General features: G+C 44.4%; 1 non-coding gene across 1 annotated transcript; it reads left to right on the top strand.

Annotated features, from left to right (window-relative positions):
• The first annotated feature begins 9,364 nt into the window (after positions 1 to 9,364).
• On the top strand, positions 9,365 to 9,471 carry LOC132542668 (U6 spliceosomal RNA). The gene has a single exon (XR_009553637.1). It is a non-coding gene; the product is annotated as a U6 spliceosomal RNA (small nuclear RNA).
• The last annotated feature ends 283 nt before the right edge of the window (positions 9,472 to 9,754 follow it).

Genomic DNA, 9,754 nt, shown 5'->3' with positions numbered 1-9,754 from the left:
AGGCAGAGGGGGCGGGGCAGGGGAGGAGGGGCAGGCCCTCGCAAGTCTCTCCCTCTCCCCTGCAGGGGCGCTCTGGGATACCCCCACCCCCGCCCCGCCCCCTGGGCTTGCAAAAGACCAGACAGTGTGTGTGTGTGTGTGGGGGGGGAGAGACACAGCATAATGGTTTTGCAAAAAGACTCTTATGTCTGAGGCTCCAAAGTCCCAGGTTCAACCCCCCCCCCCCCATAAGCAATAGCTGAGCAGTGCTCTGGGAAAAACAACAAGCAAACAAACAAAAACAACAAAAAACCAACCAAAGGACTCTGTGCCCGCAGGAGACCAGGAAACCAGGAGACTAGGAGAAGTGGCAGGTGAGGCTCCCCAACAGGGCTTTCCCCTCTGGGAGCCTCAAGGGGTGGAGGTGCTGTTCTCTTCCACGACCTCAGTCTTCAGCCCCCGGAATGGAGGCTGCAGACTTCTGGGGACTGCAGAGCAAGGTGTACAGGCAGCCCGGTGTCCCAAAGGCGCCCTGCACTGCTGGGCATCACTGGTCTGCACCCTGGGGGTGCACACCCGCTGCCCCCACCTCGGCTCCCTGGCGCTTACCTGGGCCTTGTGTCCCAGACGACTGAGCTGATGTGTCCAGTTCACAGGGCATGCCCCTCTGGAGGACTCTCTCCAGCCCAGTGAAACTATAAGACACGACCACCCGCCTGGTTTATTCTGGCAAAGCAGCATCATAAAAGGGACAGGCTGCGCTGCAAACCAGGGGCCCACAGGGAAGTTATTCTGGTGCCCTGGACTTAAGCTGCTCTGCCTGTAAAACGCAGCCCCACTATCTTGCCAGAGGGCTTAAAAGACAGATGAACACCAGGGAAGGCACAAGGTCAAATTCTCAAGATATTTTATGTAAGCCCCTCACAGTTTTGCTCATTGTTCTGCTAAGTGTTGGCTGACAGTTTCTAGCATCTGCCATTCCAAGAATGCAAACTTAAAAAATTTTTTTTTTTAAATTTATTTTGCCATAGCACTGCTCAGCTCTGGCCTATGGTGGTATGGTGGGAATTAAGTCTGGGACTTTGGAGTCTGAGGCTTGAGGGTCTCTTTGCATAACCACTATGCTACCTAGTTTCCCTTCCCAAGAACACAAACTGGAACTGCAGTCTTTTGGTATGGAAGTTACTGAAGCAAGGGTAATATGCCAATAGACAAAAATCTAGTGATTTTTCCTCTAAGTTCTAAGGCAGGGACAGGGTTAGAGAAATCGCTCACTGGGCACATAGCTTACTTGCTAGGGCTCAGCCCTGGCACCACCTGGGAACAGTTGTGGCAGCAGGAGAAAGCACCCCATGCTGGGATGTTACTCTGCGTCTGAACTACTGAATTAATCAAATGGCCAGAGCAGTGAAATTCTACAAGTTCAAGTCCCAGGATTGGGAGTGGGGTGGGAGAAGTAGAGGCAAACATAAATATAGCAGATTCAAATATTTTAATATGAAAAAAGAATGTATTTTATGCTATGAAATTCAGAGGGATGAGTGGTTTCTCTTTTAAAATGTTTTTCTTTTATTTATTAATTTTGGATAGAAATAGAAATCCGGAGGGAAGGGAGAGACAGAGCATGAAAGAGAGAGAGAGAGAGAGAAAGAGACACCTGCAGCTCTGCTTCACTATTGTGAAGCTCCCACCCCTGCAGGTGGGGATTAGGGGCTTGAACATGGGTCCTTGCATACTGCAATGTGTGTACTCAAAGCTTCTTTTTAATGTGGTGGGGGTTGGGCTTGGGTCATGCACATGGCAAAACAGTGAGTTATTTCACTCCCCTCTTCCTTTTAAGATAAATATTTATTTATTTTGATAGAGACAGAGTGACCTTTAGAGGGGAGGGGGAGATAGAGAGACACCTGTTTCACTACTTCTGGAGCTACCTTCTGCAGGTGGGGTATAGGGGCTTGAACCTGGGTCCTTGCACATGGAAATGTGTGCTTTCTACAGGTGTACCACTACCCTGCCCAAAGGGATGCTTTCTAACCTAGAAAGGGAAATCATGCAAGACCGCTTAGCAGAGACTTACCACCTACTCAAATTACCTCCAAGGGAACAGTGAACCCCTCTTACTTAAGCCTACTCCAATTTTCTGCATGGTATCTCCTATTTTAGTAGCCTCACTGCCCACTTCTTTGACAGTCATCTCAACTCCTCCATGCTCTTTTTCCCTTCCTTCCTTCCTTCCTTCCTTCCTTCCTTCCTTCCTTCCTTCCTTTTTTTTTGCCTCCAGGATTATCCCTGGGGCTCGGTGCCTGCACTACGAATCCACTGCTCCTGGAGGCCATTTTTCCCATTTTGTTGCCCTTGTTGTTGTTACCCTTGAGTTCGTTATTATTATTATTGTCATTGTTATTGTTGTTGCCGGATAGGACAGAGAGAAATGGAGAGAGGAGGGGATACAGAGGGGGGGGGAGAGAAAGACACCTGCAGACCTGCTTCACCGCCTGTGAAGTGACCACCCTGCAGGTGGGGAGCCAGGGGCTCGAACTGGGATCCTTAAGCCGGTCCTTGTACTTTGGGCCACGTGCACTTAACCCGCTGAACTACAGCCCAACCCCCTCCATGCTCTTTCTTTTCCCGTACAATCAAGCACCAAGTTCTGCTAAATTTATTTCCTGAGTCTTGCCAAAATCCTTCCCTCCTGTACCTTATGCCTGTAATTGTGTCACGTTGTGCATGAACTGTTTCCGGTCTTTCAATTTCTCTCTCTGCCTCCAATATTTCCCCTTAGTTGTCTTTCTAAAAGCTATTACTGAGGCAGGGGTAGATAGCATAGTGGTTATGCAAAGAAACTCTCATGCCTGAGGCTCCAGGGCCCCAGGTTCAATTCCCTCCACCTCCATAAACCAGAGCTGAGCAGTGCTCTGGTAAAATAAATAATTAAATAAATAAATACGATTACTGGGGGTTAGCTGGGCACAGTTCACCCAGTGAAGTAAGAATCTTCCTATGTGCACAGTCTCAAGACCCTGGATTCCAACACTGACACCACCTGAGGGCACCATGGTCACCTCTGTGGGAGCTGTATGGGCCATGGAGAGGCTATGAGGACCCTCTCTCTGTCTCTCCTTCTCTCCTCTCTGTCCAAAATAAAGGATGAGGGACCAGGTGGTGGTGCACCTGGTTCAGCACACACATTATAGGGCAGAAGGGACTCAGGTCCTTACTTATAGGGGAAAAGCTTCACAAGCAGTGAAGTAGTCCTCTAGGTCTCTCTCTCTCTCTCCCTCTCTCTTTCCTGCTTCCCTCCCAATTTGTCTCTTTCTCTATCCTAAATAAATAAATAATAAACAAAGGGTAAAAAAGTCTCAGGGGAGTCAGGCGGTAGCACAGCGGGTTAAGCACAGGTGGCACAAAGCACAAGGACCGGTGTAAGGATCCCAGTTGGAGCCCCCAGCTCCCCACCTGCAGGGGAGTCACTTTACAGGTGTTGAAGCAGGTCTGCAGGTGTCCATCTTTCTTTCCTCCTCTGTCTTCCCCATCTCTCTCCATTTCTCTCTGTCCTATCCAACAACAATGACATCAATAATGACGATAATAATAACCAAAACAATGGTAAAACAACAAGGGCAACAAAAAGGAATAAATAAACATTAAAAAACTTAAAGTATCAGAAGTCAACAACTTGTTTGGCTTTATATATTAACTCCCTTTTCAGCCACCATGTTCCAGATGATTGCAGGATGCTTACAGACTTCCCTGGACAGACAACCCCACCAATGTGTCCTGGAGCTCAGATTCCCCAGAACCCCACCCCACTAGGGAAAGAGAGAGGCAGGATGGGAGTATGGATCGACCTGTCAATGCCCATGTTCAGCAGGGAAGCAATTACAGAAGCCAGACCTTCCACCTTCTGCATCCCACAATGACCCTGGGTCCATACTCCCAGAGGGTAAAAGAATAGGAAAGCTATCAAGGGAGGGGATGGTATATGGAGTTCTGGTGGTGGGAATTGTGTGGAGTTGTACCCCTCTTAGCCTATGGCTTTGTCAGTGTTTCCTTTTTATATATATATAAAAAAAAATGTCTCAGAGTAGCTGCTTATCTGTGGCATCACACATATGAAAGACGGTGGGTTCATTCTCCAGTATCACAACAGAATATTATTAACCTCCGTACCGTCTTCATTCAATGTCTCTCTACCTGCACTGACCTTCTCTTGTCTGTTTTGAGAGTTCCGATTCACCCTCCAAGAAGTAGTCCCTTTTTAAAGCCTGCAATAGCCCCAGGGAAAGGCCTCAATAATCTAATATGGGTACTTTTATTAGAGCATTTATCAAATACTATTGAACAATTATTTCTGTGGGCAGGAGCTGGGTCTGATGTACAGGGCCTTGGCATTCATAAATGACTGTCAAAGGAATTAATTCCAATGGGGTAGAGGACACATTCATTAAAGTGGTTAATATTTCAGCTAAACTTTGAAGGAGAAACTATTATTACTAGGCAAATTGTTTAATCCTTCTTTCCCTTTTGTTGGAGACAGGGCATTTGGTTTTTATAAACCAATGCTTCACAAATATGAAACACTAATTTGAGGGGTTCAAATAAAGGTAAGTATTAGAATTTTCTATATCTGGGCTAGCAAGCTAGCTCACCTGGATAGTGTACCTGACTTGCCATGGATGCCACCTGGGTTCAAGTCTGGGCCTTACCATTCTGGGGGAAGTTTCCATGCTGTGATGTGTGATTTCTCTCTCTCTCTCTCTCTCTCTCTCTCTCTGTCTCTTTCTTTCTGTCAGAAAAATTGGCCTGGAGAGCTAGATGAGGCCAGGTGGTGACGCACTCAACTGAGTGACCATGTTTCCATGCACAAGGACCCTGGTTCTAGCCCCTGGCCCCCACCTGCAGGAGGAAAGCTTAACAAGCAGTGAAGCAGTGCTGCAGATGTCTCTCTCTCTCCTTGATTTCTATGTCTCTAATAAATGAATAAAAAATGAAAATAAAAACAGGAGGAAGGATAGCACATCACAACTTCAATATGGTAGCTACCACTGGAAAAAAGGACTGGGATGGAAGAATAATCCAGCTTTATATATACTTCTAGAACTTGAAAAAAAAATTGAAACGTATACTGTTCGAATTGAAAAATCTTGGTGTTTGCTATTATGCATTCTTTTATATTTGAAATAACTTAATTAAAATGATTTTATAGTTGCTGGGTGGTGGTGCACTTGGTGGAGCTTACATGTTACAGTGCACAAGGACCCGGGTTCGAGCTCCCAGTTCCCTCCTGCAGGGGGAAAGCTTCACAAGTGGTGAAGCAGTGCTATAGGTGTCTCTCTCTGTCTCTTTCCCTCTCTGTCTCTCTCTTCCCTCTTGGTTTCTGACTGTCGCCATACAATGAATAAAGATAATTTAATTTTTTAAAAGAATTTTTTTCTTTTTAAAAAATATTTACTTATTTATTTATTCTTTTTTGTTGCCCTGTTTTATTGTTGTAGTTATTATTATTGATGTCGTCATTGTTGGATAGGACAGAGAGAATTCAAGAGAGGAAAGGAAGACAGAGAGGAGGAGAGAAAGACAGACACCTGCACTGCAGACCTGCTTCACCTCTTGTGATCTGACTCCCCTGCAGGTGAGGAGCCAGGGGCTTGAATCGGGATCCTTATGCCCGGTCGTATTCTTCGAGCCATGTGCGGTTAACCCTCTGTGCTACCGCCCAACTCCCAATTTAAAATTTAAAAAAAAATTATTTTACAGTGTGCTGCTTTGCCATGTGCACAGCCAGGTACCGTCCCTGCCCCCTTCCCACCCTCTAGATTGAAGGAAGGCATCGGTGCTATAGTAAGCATCTTTGCCTTTCTATCTCTATCAAATAAGTTTTTGTATGAAATAAATACTTTATAGCAAAAAAGAGCCTTAGGAAACCTTCAGTGTAGTCTGGCTTCTGCTAATACATTGGTTCACCTGAGGTGAGAAAGGCAGAACAGCAGTCTGGAACAGATAATGCTGAAGATCGAACACAGAACCTCATGTGTTCCATGTGAGTCCAGTTCCCTAGCCATTGTGCACTTCCTGGGTCACAGTCTCAACTTTTTTTTTTTTAAATATGAGTGATCTGATGCATCTGCATCAGATCTTTCTTTTTGCTTCTCACATGCTCTTTGCACAGACTCTCATAATTTCCTAGATTATTTAAACTCATAGCCCATCTTTCTGCTTCCAAATATCAAACTCTGCCCAGTGTTGGTTCCAAGGGTGGGTCGTTCTTCAGTGGTGTCCTGTTAGTTTGAGCCAAAGTCCAAGATGAGATGGCACAGCTTTCAGATTAGACCTCACCACATATTATAATTCCATGTTATCCTGTGGGTTTGGGTTCCCACATTCTTAAACTGTGTCTGGTCACACAGACAAGCCATACCAGCTTTGTTCCCAACCTTCTGAACATAGATAATTCTTACCCAAACTTTAAGATTCAATTGGAGGAGCCAGAAGGCTGGGTAGTGGTATACTCAGCAGAACACACATGTCATCACGAGCAGAAACCCAGGTTCAAACCCCCAAGCCCTCAGTCCCCACCTGAAGAGGGGAAACTGTAGCTTTAGGTAAATTATATTTGCTGCTGCTTAACCAATTTCAAAAGTTACAGACACTGGAATAATTGCAATGAGTTTGATGACTCTGTGATTGCAAGGTTTAGGCACTATAGCAATTGTTTTCAGAGAAACCTGTGTAAAAATCTAGATGACATGATGTCTAACTCTAGAGGACATCTCCATGGATATTAGTGATTTAAAGTCCTCCTCCCCTCCCCTCCCCTCCCTTCCCCTCCCCTCCCCGCCCCTCCCCTCCCTTCCCTTCCCTTCCCCTTCCCCTTTCCCTTCCCTTCCCTCCCCTTCCCTCCCTTCCCTTCCTTTCCCTTCCCCTCCCCTCCCCTCCCCTTCCCTCCCTTCCCTTCCCTTCCCTTCCTTTCCTCTTCTCTTTTCTCCTTTTCTTCTAGCCTCCCTTCCTTCCTTCCTCTCTCTCTTCTATTCTCTCTTCCACTCCCCTTTCCTTCCTTCCTTTCTATCTCTCTCTTTCTCTCTTTCTTTCCAGAGTACTGTTCAGCTCTGGATTGAGTTGGTGCAGGTGATTGAACCTAGAACTTTGGAGCCTCTACCCCTCCTTAGCCATGTAACTATAGATAAGGTATGCCTTTACTGGATCTTAATTTCTCCATCTATATATAAGGGTAATACTTAACCTACTTTGATTTGGAAGGATCAAATAAGTTAAGTGGAAATGCCTTTGAAAAATCTACTCAGTGTTATTTCTAGAAAATAATATTGTTAACTGAGGAACAGGTGTTTGGATATAATATTCCCTTGGGGGAATTACAAACCCATCATCCTTAATGTAGCAGATACCTGATTCTGAGTTATTTTTTCCAGTGGTGACAAATACATTTTCACTGGAATCATTTGTACTCTTTCTATTAACTTTTCTGATGATAAATAGTAAGTTTGAAGAAGGCTGCAGTCTGAGACCATGAAACAGAGCAAAGCTGACTAGCTTGGTCATAAAGCTAGCACATGACTCACCACTGGTTTGTCTAAGCATATGGACTTGCAAACTAAATATAGGCTTGCATAGCATCAGGAAGGCAAAATCTGGGCTTGAATCTCTGGGACCTAAATTTCATCAAGTGTCATTCTGGTAAATAAATAAAATAAAAATAAAGCTTCATCTCTAACCCCCCCCCAAAAAAAAACCAAAAACAATTGTGTAAAATGTGCAGCGAGCTGAGCAGTGACATGTGTAGAATTTGGAAGAGGAGGCCCAGTTGTCTTTAAGTTCAATGTGTCAGCAATGTGTTGAGGCTACAAACAAAGATGCTGTCGTCCTTTGTTTTATTATGGAGAACATAGTGTCCCAAGAAAAAGGAAGGTAACAGACCTACTTTGGTCTATGCTGAGCAGAGCTCACCTGAAAGCTATCTAGTTCTGGTATATACAAGGCATGTATTTATAGATCATGGTGAATCAACCAGGAAGAGAATCATGCTGACCCAGGGAGACAGCATAATGGCTATGCAGACAACTTTTATGCCTGAGGCTCTGAGATCCCAAATTCATTCCCTTGCACCAGTGTATGCCAGAGCTGAGCTTATGCTCTAGCAAAATAAAGGAATGATGATTGTGAGAACACTCAAAATAAATAACAACAGATAGTTGAAGGCTCTGGGAACATTCATCCAGAAAAATAATGCAAAATCCAGGAGAGGGCAGGGGTAGATAGCATAATGGTTATGTAAAGAAACTCTCATGCCTGAGGCTTCAAAGTCCCAGGTTCAACTCCCTGCACTACCATAAGCCAGAGCTGATCAGTGCTCTGATTAATAAATAAATTATATATATATCCCAGGGAGGTATATTTTGCCCTGAAAAAATTATTACCACAAGGTCACCCAAAGATGATATAGCCTGCCTTTGGAGGTGCATCTCGGCCATTCAGGGTGTTCAAGAACAGCCTAGATGAACACTTGGTAGGAGAGTTAAAGGAGAAAGTCAATCATCAGATGGTAGTTGAAGCAGATAGTCTGTGATTTGTGGGTATTGATATAACATGAACCAAAAAACCAAAACCAAAAATAAAACCCCTAGGAATATCAATTGCAAGGCACCATAAACAGATCACAGAGCAATACAAGACATACAGTTTTGGGGCAGGATGGTGACACACCTGGTTGAATGCACATGTTACAATGAGCAAGGACCCAGGTTCGAACCCCCAGTCCCCACTTGCAGGGGGAAAGCTTTGCAAGTGGTGAAACAGGTCTGCAGGTATCTCTCTCTCTCTCTCTCTCCCTCGCTATCACCCCCTTCCCTTTTGATTTCTGGTTGTCTCTATCCAATAAATAAAGTTTAAAAAAAGACATACAGTTTGGCCCGGTATCTGAAGAAGTAAGAGCTTACTGGACAGCCAGATGATGTGAAGGTTTCATTAGTAGGGGTAATGGAAGTAATCATGTGCTTGTTGGTTTGATTTGATAAAGAAAAAGATGGATTTTATTGGGGCTGAGTGGTGGTGCTCCTGGTTGAGTGCACATGTTACAATGAGCAACAACCCAGGTGGGTTCAAGCCCCTGGGCCCCACCTGCAGGAAGTAAGTGGGAAGCAGAGCTGCAGGTGTCTCTCTATCTTCCCCTATCTCTTGATTTCTGGCTGTCTGTATCCAATACATAAAGATAATAAAGAAAAAAACTTTTAAAAAGACTGATTTTATTGCGAATACATGGGAACCTAAATTCTGATACCGACAGGTAACAGGAATTCTGGTCCCAGGATTATGGTATGAAACAGCTATTGTGTGGTTATCAAGAGAAATTACAACTTGAAAGTAGTCTCTTGTGCTTGCTTCAGCAGCACATACACTAAAATTGGAACGATACAGAGAAGATTAGCATGGCCCCTGCACAAGGATGACATGCAAATTTGTGAAGCGTTCCATATTTTTAGTCATTCATCCCAACAAACTGGAATACACATTTTACTCAAATCCACACGGGTCATTCTCAAGGATAGACCATATATGTTAGGCCACAAAGACAGCATCAGCAAATTCAAGAGCATTGAAATCATCCCAAGCATCTTCTCAGACCACAGTGGAATTAAACCAACACTTAACAATCAACAAAAGATTAGTAATAGTCCCAAAATGTGGAAGCTCAACAGTACACTTCTTAACAACCTCTGGGTCAAAGAGAAAATCAAGGAAGAAATCAAAATTTTTCGAGAGT

The sequence above is a fragment of the Erinaceus europaeus genome, chromosome 1 (genome assembly GCF_950295315.1).
Source record: "Erinaceus europaeus chromosome 1, mEriEur2.1, whole genome shotgun sequence".
In the NCBI taxonomy this organism is placed as follows: Eukaryota; Metazoa; Chordata; class Mammalia; order Eulipotyphla; family Erinaceidae; genus Erinaceus; species Erinaceus europaeus.
This window is presented reverse-complemented; position numbering and strand designations above follow the sequence as displayed.